This window comes from Thalassophryne amazonica, chromosome 10 (genome assembly GCF_902500255.1).
Source record: "Thalassophryne amazonica chromosome 10, fThaAma1.1, whole genome shotgun sequence".
Taxonomy (NCBI): domain Eukaryota; kingdom Metazoa; phylum Chordata; class Actinopteri; order Batrachoidiformes; family Batrachoididae; genus Thalassophryne; species Thalassophryne amazonica.
The window spans coordinates 80,618,630-80,626,235 of record NC_047112.1 but is presented as its reverse complement, the minus strand read 5'-3'; the positions used below and the strand labels follow the sequence as shown (position 1 = coordinate 80,626,235).

The following is a 7,606-nucleotide window of genomic DNA, read 5'->3' as shown; positions in this document are numbered from 1 at the left end:
GTCAAGTGTAAATACTTTTTTTCTGTGCTCAGCTTTATCATGTTAATTTGCTGTTTCATTACTTCCCTATTTATGCTTTTCATGCTTCTTTATGATAAAATAATTTTGACATTTTGATATGCTATATGATAAGCTGTCTGACAAATAAAGATGATGGTTGACGCTGTGTCACCACTGATGAAGCTCGCTGTCACATTTCTGAAAATCAATGACACCACGGGTGCAATAAATAGCTGCGACTGCTCTACTGTTGTTTGACCCCATCTGTGTAATTTGGTAAAACTGCCCCCCCCTCTGAGTTATAAATTTAGAGACCGGTGATGAGAGAGATAGTATCTATCAAAAGTTCCTCCTTGAATATGTTCTTATTTTATATTCTTTTGTCTACACTGATGTCACATACCCACAATTCTGTGCGCAACATATACTCACCTTATTGCAAAAGATTAGATTATTGATCCCTTTGGAAGACTCCCTCAGGAGGTTATGGTTAGGGTTAGGGGAAGGGGTAGAGTTGGGCTATGGTTAGGAGGAGGGGTAGGGTTAGTAATAGTAAGATAAAATACAAACCCTGTCACGAAAATGTGACTCATTTTGTGAGGGGCCGCATGGAAAAACTTGTGAGACTGGGTTGAGTAGCACATAGGGTAAGAAGCACACAGAGTATCAAAAGTGAAAGTAAAAAAGAAAAACAGTTTGCAAATATAAATAAAATACACAATATAAATACCAGACATACTTATCGATAATACAAGGTGCAACAACTGGATTTGTCATGGAAACACTTTGTGCTTTGAAAGGAAGATGCAACCTGGATGTCCAAATTTACAGGCCACTACTGCAGTGCCAAGGAGGAGAGTGTTGGCCACACCTCATATGATGTACAGTAGTGTTCAGAATAATAGCAGTGCTATGTGACTAAAAAGATTAATCCAGGTTTTGAGTATATTTCTTATTGTCACATGGGAAACAAGGTACCAGTAGATTCAGTCGATTCTCACAAATCCAACAAGACCAAGCATTCATGATATGCACACTCTTAAGGCTACGAAATTGGGCTATTAGTAAAAAAAAAGTAGAAAAGGGGGTGTTCACAATAATAGTAGTGTGGAATTCAGTCAGTGAGTTCGTCAATTTTGTGGAACAAACAGGTGTGAATCAGGTGTTCCCTATGTAAGGATGAACATGCTTTTCTCTTTGAAAGCCTGAGGAAAATGGGACGTTCAAGACATTGTTCAGAAGAACAGCGTAGTTTGATTAAAAAGTTGATTGGAGAGGGGAAAACTTATACGTAGGTGCACAAAATTATAGGCTGCTCATCTCCAATGATCTCCAATGCTTTAAAATGGACAAAAAAAAAACAAAAAACAAAAAAAAAAACCAGAGACGCATGAAAGAAAACGGAAAACAACCATCAAAATGGATAGAAGAATAACCAGAATGGCAAAGGCTCACCCATTGATCAGCTCCAGGATGATCAAAGACAGTCTGGAGTTACCTGTATGTGCTGTGACAGTTAGAAGATGCCTGTGTGAAGCTAATTTATTTGCAAGAATCCCCCACAAAGTCCCTCTGTTAAATAAAATACATGTGCAGAAGAGGTTACAATTTGCCAAAGAACACATCAACTGGCCTAAAGAGAAATGGAGGAATATTTTGTGGACTGATGAGAGTAAAATTGTTCTTTTTGGGTCCAAGGGCCACAGACAGTTTGTGAGACGACCCCCAGACTCTGAATTCAAGCCACAGTTCACAGTGAAGACAGTGAAGCATGGTGGTGCAAGCATCATGATATGGGCATGTTTCTCCTACTATATGGTGTTGGGCCTATATATCACATACCAGGTATCATGGATCAGTTTGGATATGTCAAAATACTTGAAGAGGTCATGTTGCCTTATGCTGAAGAGGACATGCCCTTGAAATGGGTGTTTCAACAAGACAATGACCCCAAGCACACTAGTAAATGAGCAAAATCTTGGTTCCAAACCAACAAAATTAATGCCTCGCAGATGTGAAGAAGTTATGAAAAACTGTGGTTATACAACTAAATACTAGTTTAGTGATTCACAGGATTGCTAAAAAAGCAGTTTGAACATAATAGTTTTGAGTTTGTAGCATCAACAGCAGATGCTACTATTGTGAACACCCCCTTTTCTACTTTTTTTTTTACTAATAGCCCAATTTTGTAGCCTTAAGAGTGTGCACATCATGAATGCTTGGTCTTGTTGGATTTGTGAGAATCTACTGGTACCTTGTTTCCCATGTAACAATAAGAAATATACTCAAAACCTGGATTAATCTTTTTAGTCACATAGCACTACTATTATTCTGAACACTACTGTAACTGGGATAATGTTGTGGATGTAGTAATTGTCAGATGATGCATGTGGTTGCTGGGAGAATCTTCTACTGGTCAGGATCTACCTCTTTCTCCTTCCTTTTTCTCCTCTTCTCCACTGTGTTGTTTCTCCACATTTTTGAAGACTTCCGCTCCCGTGTGGATCATTGCTCGACAAATGACTCGGCCCCTTGCTTGTTCTTCTCAAGCCTTCCAGTCAGTGGAACAGTTCTTTAAGGCCCCTTCACACATAGTGCAAATTTGGTCCAATTGTGCATTAAGTGCGCATGAAGCAGGAATCATTTGCAAACTGTGTAATTATGTAGCTACCTCTAATGCCTTGTACATCTGTTGCTATAACTATTGAAAGACAGAGCGTGCGCTGTGTGAGCCCATCGAACCCTCTCATGGCAGGTGTCGGCCAAATTCCAGCTGACACACATGAACATCTAACACCGCTCGAATGGCACTTAGAAAATGTGTGGCCATTCGCACGACAATAGACAATCACTGTCATACTGGCACACCAAAGCCCCACGAGTGTGGCTTTGGTGTGTGCACTGAACTGACAGGAGGTGTGGCTATGACAGAAGCGGCTGTGGAGATGTGTCATTCTGGACATCCCAGCTGGACAGTACTGTATTTTGACAGACATGGACTAACAACTGGCCACTGTGACGTGCATGTGTCTGTTTGCTGTCATCAAGTGGACATAAATAAAAACATATATCACTGTGGCGACAGGCTGCAGCAAGTGCGGACATGGACAGGCTGCCCCCAAGTTGAAACGGATCATCAGATCATAACACGCAGCATGCAATCTGACTGTAACATCACGTTATTTTTTTTAAATACATCCATGTGCTTCCTAATATGAGGCAGTGTTCAGCTCCTTTCAGCACCTTCCAATGGTAGCTCACTTAATAAAGTTTCTGACTGTAGTCAGAGCTTTTGGAAGGCGGGGGTTTGAATCCTGTAGGTGACATGTATTTTTTTTATAAAGCTTCACGATGAAGTGGTATAGAAGAGGGTTTTATTAAAAAGAAGACCAGAAAAGCTACAATTTGCCAGAAGGCACATCTGAGATGCAACCCTAGATTTAATGTTTTGGTGGAAAAAAAACAAAACATATTGGCTTTTATATTTTTAATTAATTTATATAAAGTTGTAGAAATTTACATTCAGTTTGAGTCTAAGGAAGATCATTTAAGATTTGTTTTTTTAATATTGAGAAGCCTGATTATCAAAAAAATAAAAATAATAAAGAAAGAAAAAGAAATACTGGAAAATATAGCAAAATATTAGTTATTCAATAATATCATGTATTTAACAAATAAACCAAATTAATCAACTAAAGTAATTCATTAAAAAAAAAAAACGGATATGGCGTGTGTCTGTGTTCAAGCGATTTGATAGGTTGAGGGTTGCGCTTGTCAGTGCGGCAGAGGGCAAGGATCCTGAGTCCAGCGATTATGGCAAGGTGGACAAACTAAAGCATGCTCGATTTATTCAAGCAGTGTCAGAGCTGGAGTTCCTGGGATTCGTCAAGTCCACCAAGCAAAAGGCAGATCATGCAGCACGACTCACTTGGGGAGGGTATTAATGCTGCGTTTACACATAACGACAAGTCATGAATGCCACGAAGTACACATTCTTGGCTGCTGATCACAAATGTGATGATTCGGGGCAGAGGTATCAGGTGTCCTCAGGAACTGCTGCAACCTGTTACCACACATTACGATTAATGGCACGTGTTGCTGGAGAATTATCAGGAACCATTATGCACGGTCAAGAATAGTGTTCCGTGTTGTTGCACGCTATTGCGCGTAACAGCGCATCGTTAAGTTCTGTCACGTTGTGAATGAGGTGAATTGTCTCCACACACACACACCCATATTCATCCAGCCGAATTCAGATCACTCCAGTTTTTCAGAAGAACTTTGTGACTGCATGTGTAGTTGGGCTCTGTGCCATGGAGTGGCGCACATGCCCAATTGCGCTGTGTTTGCACTTGTGATGGAGGGCTGTATGTGGGGTTAATCTACTGTCTCATGTCGTTTCTCAGATCAGTTGTTGGTTTGGTTTTGTGGTATGCAGGAGATCACTTGACCGAGGGTCTATACATTGAAATAATAATTAAAAAAATACTGTCATCACTCTTTACTCTTAGTCAGTCTCTTACAACGGTGTAGCCTAAATACATGAGCTTTCCAGGAGCGCACCCAATTCATTACGCACGCTCAGAGGAACGTCCCCTCCGGTGCGTACTTTTTTTTTGGGTGGGGGGGCGACCCCGCCCCCTGTGATAAACTCATCGCCCCCTTAATTTTTTTTTCTGGTTCCGGGCTTGACCAGCAGGGGGTGCTGCAGCACCCTAAGCAACTACAATTCCAGCACCCCTGGCGTAGTATATAGGAAACAGGCCTCAGGCTGCATTTCATGCACGATCTGTAGTACATGCAATAGTATATATATATATTAATATAATAATAATATAATTAATATATAATAATTAATAATAATAATAATATATATATATATATATATATATATGTATTAAACATGTAGCAAATTTATCTTACAACATTTCACTGGGCAGGCAAGTGGCAGAGAACCTGAGTAAGCTGCTGTTTCATCCCCGCGGCCACACTTTGGATTGTACATTACTGTGTCTTCTGCTATCAACTTGTTTGATGGATAGAACATGTGACATTGCAATATGTATTATCTCTTTTCACATTTGTCACTCTTTGTGTTCTCGGCTGTGTGATGCCAATGTCAATGAGGCAATGAGTCAGTGATACTTGTTAATATAATACAAACCCTTTTTGTCTCCACGGGACAGCAAATCCTGTTGCCTGTCAGTCAATCTCCAACATCTCACATATGTGCAAAAATTCAGCAGCAACAGGAAAATCACTGTCTTTTCCTGAATATGCTCAGCATGTCCGCAGCCAGCTTCCTGATGTGTTTGTAAATGGAATACCATGTTTCTATTGATCCAACAAAGCTCCTTCAGAAGTACTAGTGCATTACTACCACATTGCTGCTACTGAAAATTGTGCATTTGGAGAGCATATTTTGATAGAGAATCAGGAGAGAATGGAGTTAGGCAGCATTGCTATTGGAAAGAAACAGTCTAATTATATGAATGTTTTCCTACCAAGCTGTATAGTTCAACTGAAGGCTTCACATCCAAAGGAGGCAAAGTTAATTAGTGCAAAAAAAAAGAAGTCATTTTAACACTGTGTGTTTTTTCTTTCTTTCTGCAGAACATATCCAGAATGCTTAATTGTTATGGCGTGAGAAAAATATTAGTTGGTTTCCTTCACAAGCTAAATTATTCTACTGACCAGCGTGTGAGAGGACATTTTGTGCAAAAAGCACCACAATGAGCCTGAGTACTTACAAATAATATATTATGACATTGGAAAGGGGTAGAAGAAGAAGTTCTCCACCAGCCCTGATGTCCATCAGTAACATGAAGTGGAAAGAGCATCTAAGACTCCCCCTGGATGGGGCGTTAGTACATCACAGGTAACTTCCCCAGGAAAGTGGTCCCATTCATGACTGAGTGGACTGGGACAATGCAAATGAAATGTCTTGTCCAAGGACACAGATAGGTAGTGTGAAACACACACCTGGAATCATACCCCTGTCTGTCAGTTTGTAGGCCAATCCCTATGCTGCAGAGCCCCCTGTTCCAAACACAGGGCAAAAACACAACAGTTAAAACATATATATATAGTTGTGGTTTGAGCAGTGAAAAACACTTTTTACAGCTTCACTTGAACAACCAAATTCAAATTATGAATTAAGAATATTCCCCAGCCTCTGAAATCTTCATCTTCATCTGCAAGGCAAGCATCTGCTCCAAGATGTCATCCAATTTGCGTCTGAGTTCAAGAGTCATCGCAGTCTGAGTATGCATTGCCTTGCCCACCTCGTTAATCATGACAGACAAGCGAGGGGCCGTGGTTGTTGATGTCGCCGTCTTGCCAATTTTCTGTTAGATCAGGGCAGCACATAAGCCAGAAAGTATCAGCCCTGCTACCATAAGAACAAATATGAATAAATCCTCGACGTCCTCCATAGAGAATGGCGCAAAAGCATGCAACACGCCACGACCCCCAGGAGGAGAACAAAGCCCGCAGGATACGTTCCATCTGGGCAGGTAGGATCACCCGGTCCTGACCTTCTTGTAGAAAAGATGGTGTCAATAGTGTTCAGAGACCAGCTGATCAATTCCATGGTTAATCCAACAGTAGTCCAATAGATCCAGTATCCAATATAATTTGATATAATATAATCCACCAATCAGGCATGTATCGTACAGTGGCCAGACAGAAGCCACTCCTTAGTAAAAGGCACTATGCAGACAGCCTGGAGTTTGCCAAAAGGCACCTGAACGAATCTCAGACCCTGAGAAACAAAATTCTCTGGTCTGATGGGACAAAGATTGAACTCTTTGGCATGAATGCTGGGCATCATGATTTGTCAAAAACCAGGAACCAGCATTGATGGAAAGATGAATGGAGCAATGTACAGAGACATTCTGGATGAAAACCTGCTTCACAGTGCTCTTAACCTCAGACTGGGGTGAAGGTTAATCTTTCCGCAGAACAATGACCCTAAGCACACAGATATCAAAGGAGTGGCCTCAGGACAGCTCTCTGAATGTGCTTGAGTAGCCCAGCCAAAGCCAAGACCTGAATCCCATTGAACATCTCTGGAGAGATCTGAAAATGGCTGTGCACTGATGTTCCCCATCCAACCTGGTGGAGCGTGAGAGGAATGGACAAAACTGCCTAAAGATAGGTGCACCAAGCTTGTGCCATCATACAACCCCTGGCAAAAATTATGGAATCACCGGCCTCGGAGGATGTTCATTCAGTTGTTTAATTTTGTAGAAAAAAAGCAGATCACAGACATGACATCAAACTAAAGTAATTTCAAATGGCAACTTTCTGGCTTTAAGAACCACTTAAAGAAATCAGGAAAAAAAATAGTGGCAGTCAGTAACGGTTACTTTTTTAGACCAAGCAGAGGGAAAAAAAATATGGAATCACTCAATTCTGAGGAATAAATTATGGAATCATGAAAAACAACACATCACTAGTATTTTGTTGCACCACCTCTGGCTTTTATAACAGCTTGCAGTCTCTGAGGCATGGACTTAATGAGTGACAAACTCTTCATCAATCTGGCTCCAACTTTCGCTGATTGCTGTTGCCAGATCAGCTTTGCAGGTTGGAGCCTTGTCAT

General features: G+C 40.9%; 1 long non-coding RNA gene across 1 annotated transcript; it reads right to left on the bottom strand.

Moving 5' to 3' along the window:
- Positions 1 to 283: 283 nt before the first annotated feature.
- LOC117519563 lies at positions 284 to 7,128 on the bottom strand. The gene is made up of 3 exons (XR_004563346.1): positions 6,972 to 7,128; positions 3,922 to 3,923; positions 284 to 294 (listed from the first exon to the last, which is right to left on the bottom strand). It is a non-coding gene; the product is annotated as an uncharacterized LOC117519563 (long non-coding RNA).
- Positions 7,129 to 7,606: the final 478 nt, after the last annotated feature.